Raw genomic sequence first — 6,460 nt, forward strand, 5'->3', positions numbered from 1 at the left:
GCTTTGCTCAGCATTCTTTTTTTTTTGGTGGTGGTGGGAGTGGTGGGGTGTTGGGGTCCAGGAGTACTGCCTTCTCTTTACATTCTGTCTCTCTCATCAACTCACCTCTTCCCTAGTGCACAGCCTTATGCCTGAGGTGGGGAGGGGACAGGATCCCTGCCCTCACAAGAGACACAGTTCACACACCAAAAACGGATAGTCAAAAGTATAGTGAGCAGAAAAGAAAGGGGTGCAACAATTCAAAGGGGCCTGACAAGTTTGTTGGGAAGGCTTTCTATGGCTTCCATGGGCTGTTTTTACTGGCTATACCTGTATCCTCTTTCTGTGAATGTGAAGCTGTGGGGTTTTATTTTTTCTTCCCCTTCTCTCTCTCTCTCTCTCTCTGACATGTTTCTCCAAGCTGAACTTGATTACTGTGTTTAGGGCCAGTGCAAGGGATATAATTATTAGAGCTAGCATATCATGCTCATTTCCTTGTGCCAGATACTGCTCTTAGTGTTCTGTGTATATTGATTCATTTCATCGTCACCAATATCCTCATGCTACTGATGAGGAAGCAGGCAAAGGAAACTTCCGGCATCACACATCATACGTTGTGGAGCCAACCTGGTTCCACAGTCTGTGTTCTTATTACTCTGTTCTAGCACCTCTCACTGATAACCACTACCGTGTAAGTGCCTTTTCTGTGCCAGGCGTCGGGCTAGGGATTTTACCTAGGATATGTCATTTAATTCTCACTGACAACCCCAGGAGATAGTTACTAGCCCTATTTTACAGTGAAGGAGACTGAAGCTTGCCACTGGCCTTCCACAGCAGGATCTCCCTGATGGCAAAATTCATGTTCTTTCCTCTCGTCATGTTAGAAAATCTTCAGCAGCTCAATAACCCAACGGAAGTTTATTGAGCACTTGTGTGCAAGACGTAGCATTGAGAGTTGTGTCCTGAGGAGAGCCCTTGGGGTGATGTCAGAAGCCTCAGTTCCAAATTTACCACCACCTGGACTCTCTGTGACCGACAGCAGGCTGCTTACTGTCTGAGGGTCACTGTAAAAGAAGTTTGAACCCAATCAGAATTTCTTCATCCTGGAGATTTTGCTTCTGTAGGCTCTGGGTTGAGGCTGGCTGGGTTTGGCACCTACCGGCTAAATGACCTCCTCCAGCTCTCCCAATATGAATCTTGGTATTGGGCAGGATGTGGATAGAGAAGGTTCTTGTCTGGGGCATGGGGAACTGTGTCTCCTGGTAGAGGGGCAACAGGGAAGAGAGGAGGGATTTTAGAGCCCTTGCAGGAATGGTGGGCTGGGTTCTCTCTGTCACCAACTCCCACCCCACCCTTTCCAGTAAGGGGCCAAAGCACTGTCACCAGCCTCAGGTTAGAGGATAAGCTAGAGTCTTGGTCACCTTACTCCTCATCTAGGCAGGAGGTACCAGCAGATGAGAGGCTTCTGTCTAAAAAATGGAAGGAGAACAAGAACACCCAACTTCAGTCTTCTCTCTTTCCAATATGGAGTGGGAAAGTGCACAGGACTTGTCACTAAGAGCCTGCCTTCTCCGTGATTAACCAAGTAATTTGGGGGAGATTGCCTGTCTTGATGTCAGATGGAATGATCTCACCTATGGAGCCCTCTAATGCATGGTCACTCCTAAACTTTCTGGATGCTGTTAATTCCCATACTGAATCCTCTAGCCCTGACCTGTCCTGAGTACACATCACACATGCTTCTGCTTGCCTGTATTGTGTTCCCTGCCTCAAGTACACAGGCTCCTCCCTTTCCATCAGGACCCTGTTCACACCCAGTTGTCTGAAATGGCACTTGTCTCCAGTAAGCTGAGTGGAGGAGAAGAGCACCATATGGTACAATGTGATGACAGAGATGAGCACAGGATGCTGGTCAGGGAATCTGTCCCAGCGAAGCTGGGAGTTCAGACAAGGCTTCCTGCCAGGGGTAGTGTTTGAGCTGAAGGATGCAAATTAATTAGCCAGTCAGGCAGAGAACAGTGGGAAGAGTATTCCAAACCAAGGCAATAGCATGAATAAAAACAGAAGTGGAGGCAAAAAAAAAATATCCATGTGCATATAGAGGACAGGCAATTTAGTATAACTGCAGCTGTAACTCATCTGGGGGAACATATGCAGAGTCTCCAAGAAGGAATGTTTAGTTTGAGAAGGTATATGATCCAAATTGATTAGTTTTTAGGCACAATATTTATTTTAAAACCTCAGATAATGGAGGATATGTAATTTGATGTTTGTCGAAAGACATAGCTGTATCCCATGAATGACAGAGAATCATTAAAGGGGTTTAAGCAGAAAATGGCATGATCCAACTTGCTTTTTAAAAAGATCCCCTTGCCAGTCATAGGAGTGGATTAGGAGGGAGAGATGAAGATAGGGAGATGAGTGAGGAAGTTACTGAAAGAAGGATGGAGAGGGCACCATCTTCTAATGCCCCATCAAATGCCACTTCCCTAAGGAAGTCTTCACCCAACTCTGCAGTCGATTCTGACCTTTTCTTGACTTCTACATCTCATAAAGTGTGGATATTCCAGGCCATTTCCAGGAGGCAGAACCATGGAGTCAGCCACTTATACAACCTAAGTGATAGAAGTTGCATCCCTCTATCCCCATTTTCAGCTTTTTAACTCTCAGGAAAGCTCTCCTTTCCTATAGGACCACAACATAATGCCAGCACTCACCAATGAATGTGGTAAGAGAGATACAATACCCATTTTATATTTTCCTTGTCAGGAGTCCAGCAAGCCTCCATCACATTCCATTCCATTCTATCATACACAGCCTTTCAGGGTTATCTCCCCAAAGTCCTCTCTTCATCATCTCTTTCTGCATAAAAACATCCATGGCTTCCCACTGCTTATTGCGCCTTCTGGGTTTCAAGGCTTTTCTATCATTGGTTCAGTTCTACAATGGTTTATCAAAGCTTATTTTGTGTCAGGCCCTGTGCATGCCTTTGGAGGACTTAATCCTAAGGAGCATGTGGTTTAGTACACAGACATGGAAACCCAAGTACAGCAATACTAGGATAAATACTGTTACAAATAAGTATAGGGTGCTATGGGAGCATGAAGGAAGGAGACCAAACCCAGTATGAGGAGCAGGAAAGACTTCTAGGAAGAAAGAACACCTGAGTTGACTATTGAAGGGCAATTCACCAGGCAAGGGAAGGCAGAAGGATGAGTTGGAATAGAGCATTACAAGCAAAAGGAACAGCATAAGCAAAAGTAGAAAATCAAAGCAGCCTGGTTTGTGGGTGGAACTACAAGACTTTGAGTTGAGTTGGTGTACAGGCTGGGGTGAGATGGCAAATGTTGGGGGATGAAGCTGAAGAGGTTGGCAGGAACGCAATCATGAAGGTCCGGTTTATGTTTCAGAACGTTCTTTCTGGCGATCCTTGGGGTGGGGAGAGACAAAAGCGGGTTAGTGTGGAGGCCAGTGTGAGGGTGGTTGCAAGATTCCAATTAAGATGCAGTAAGGTCTAAACCAGGGCAGTGGCTATGAAGATACTAGAGATGTTAACCCACAACTCCCTTTTTTATTTCCCTGATATTTTACTATGAACATTTTCAAGCATTCAGAAAATCAAAGTAATTATACAGTGAATACCCATATATTTACCATCTAGATTCTACAATCAGTGTTTTACTACACTTGTTTTGTCAAATATATCTATCCATCCCTCTATCCATCAACCCATCTTATTTTTTATGCATTTCAAAATTTGATACCTGTAACCCATTCTCTTAAACACTTCTGCATGCATGCCATAAACTAGAGTTCAATATATGTTTGTGATTCTTTTTTAGCTAAAATATTCACACAATGAATACAACTTTCACATACTTTAAGAGTATAATTTCATGTTTTGATAAATGTATATACCTGTGTAACCCACACCCTTATCAAGACACAGAACATTACCATCCACCCAGAAAGTTCCCACATGTCTCTTCCCAATCACAGCCCTTCTCCCTGCCACAGTAGGCCTTGAGTTTGAAAGGGTAGGATTTGAAAATAGATGATCCAGGAGGAGAGTCTGGGTGGCTTCCCTTTTCAGCAAAGTCATGAAGGCAGGTAGCCATGGGGTATACACAAGCATTAGTAAACAAACTTGGATGGATGGATGCCTTTCAACCTCCCTCCTCTCCCCCTCCTGAGCCTCATCTTTATGGGTCAATTCATGAAATGGTGAGGCAGAGAGGAACTGAGTCAAGGGACTGCCGGGCCCTCAGGAACTAACAATCTTGTGGGGGAGACGGAGAGAAACATGGTCACAATTCCATGTGACAGATGTTGAATTTTGCATTGTACCAGGGTCAGTGCTATAACAGGAAAGAGTGGAAAGTGAGATAAAACAACACAGAAGTTCCACAAGGGTTTGGGGTGTGTGTAGGTGGGGGGAGAGGGGAGAGATAAGGCGAGTGGCTCAGACTCTTGGGAGGGACTGGAGGAGCTCAAAGGAAAAAGGGAGGAAGAGCATTTAGGAGCCATGAAAATTTACCTGGAGGTGAAAGGACTTAAATCTTAATGATGTTGACTTTTTGATAATATGTGTGGTAGACACAAAGATATTTTAAGTTGCAAGTAACAGAAAATGCAAGTCAAGCATGGGACATTGGCTTAAGTAATTGAAAAGCCTAAAAGTATGTGGATTTTAGGCACAGTTTAATCAGAGCTTTCGTATGTGTTAGCTTTGTCTTCAGGATATTTCTTCATGGTTAAAAGATGGCTGCACACAACAGCAAAAGAAAACATGAAAACAAAACAAAACAAAAAAAACGAAAAGACAACCTACAGAATGGGAGAAAATATTTGCAAATGATACGACAGACAAGTGCTTAATCTCCAAAATATACAAACAGCTCATACAACTCAACAACAACAACAAAACCAAACAACTAGGGACTTCCCTGGTGGCACAGTGGTTAAGAATCCGCCTGCCAAGGCAGGGACATGGGTTTGAGCCCTGGTCCGGGAAGATCCCACATGCTGTGGGGCAACTAAGCCCATGTGCCACAACTACTGAGCCTGCACTCTACAGCCCATGAGCCACAACTACTGAGCCCACGTGCCACAACTACTGAAGCCTGCACACCTAGAGCCTGTGCTCTGCAACAAGAGGAGCCACCGCAATGAGAAGCCCGTGCACCACAATGAAGAGTAGCCCCCACTCGCTGCAACTAGAGAAAGCCCACATGCAGCAACGAAGACTCAACATAGCCAAAAATAAAATTTAAAAAAACAACAGCAAAAAACAACCCAATTGAGAAATGGGCAGAAGACCTTAATAGACATTTCTCCAGAGAAGACATACAGATGGCCAGTATGCACATGAAAATACGCTCAACATCACTAATTATTAGAGAAATAGAGAAATCAAGACTACAATGAGATACCACCTCACACCGGTCAGAATGAACATCATTAAAATGTCTACAAATCATAAATGCTGGAGAAGGTGTGGAGAAAAGGGAACCCTCCTACACTCTTGTTGGGAATGTAAGTTGGTGCAGCCACTATGGAGAACAGTATGGAGGTTCCTTAAAAAGCTAAAAAGAGAGTTACCATATGACCCAGCAATCCCACTCCTGGGCATATACCTGGACAAAACTATAATTCAAAAAGATACATGCACCCCTATGTTCATAGCAGCACTATTCACAGTAACCAAGACATGGAAACAACCTAAATGTCCATTGACAGAGGAATGGATAAAGAAGTTGTGGTACATATATACAATGGAATACTACTCAGCCATAAAAAAGAACGAAATAATGCCATTTGCAACAACATGGATGGACCTAGAGATTATCATACGAAGTAAGTCAGAAAGAGAAAGACAAATACCATATGATATCACTTATATGTGGAATCTAAAATATGGCACAAATGAACCTATCTACAAAACAGAAACAGACTCACAGGGCTTCCCTGGTGACACAGTGGTTAAGAATCTGCCTGCCAATGCAGGAGACACGGGTTCAAGCCCTGGTCCGGGAAGATCCCACATGCTGTGGAGCAACTGAGCCCGTGCGCCACGACTACTGAGCCAGTGCTCTAGAGCCCTCGAGCCACAACTACTGAGCCTGCGTGCCACAACTACTGAAGCCTGCATGCCTAGAGCCCATGCTCTGCAACGAGAGAAGCCACCACAATGAGAAGCCCGTGCACCTCAACGAAGAGTAGCCCCTGCTCACTGCAACTAGAGAAAGCCCACGCACAGTGACGAAGAACCAATGCAGCCAAAAATAAATAAATTCATTTAAAAATACCCCCCCCACACACACACAGACTCACAGACATAGAGAACTTGTGGTTGCCAAGGGAGAGTGAGGTAGGGGAGGGAAGGACTGGGAGTTTGGGATTAATTAAAAAAAAAACAGATGGCTGCACACAACACAGTGCTTCCATTTGTGCTCATTTGTCATCTTATACATTCTCTTTG

This window comes from Balaenoptera acutorostrata, chromosome X, assembly GCF_949987535.1.
Source record: "Balaenoptera acutorostrata chromosome X, mBalAcu1.1, whole genome shotgun sequence".
Lineage (NCBI taxonomy): Eukaryota > Metazoa > Chordata > Mammalia > Artiodactyla > Balaenopteridae > Balaenoptera > Balaenoptera acutorostrata.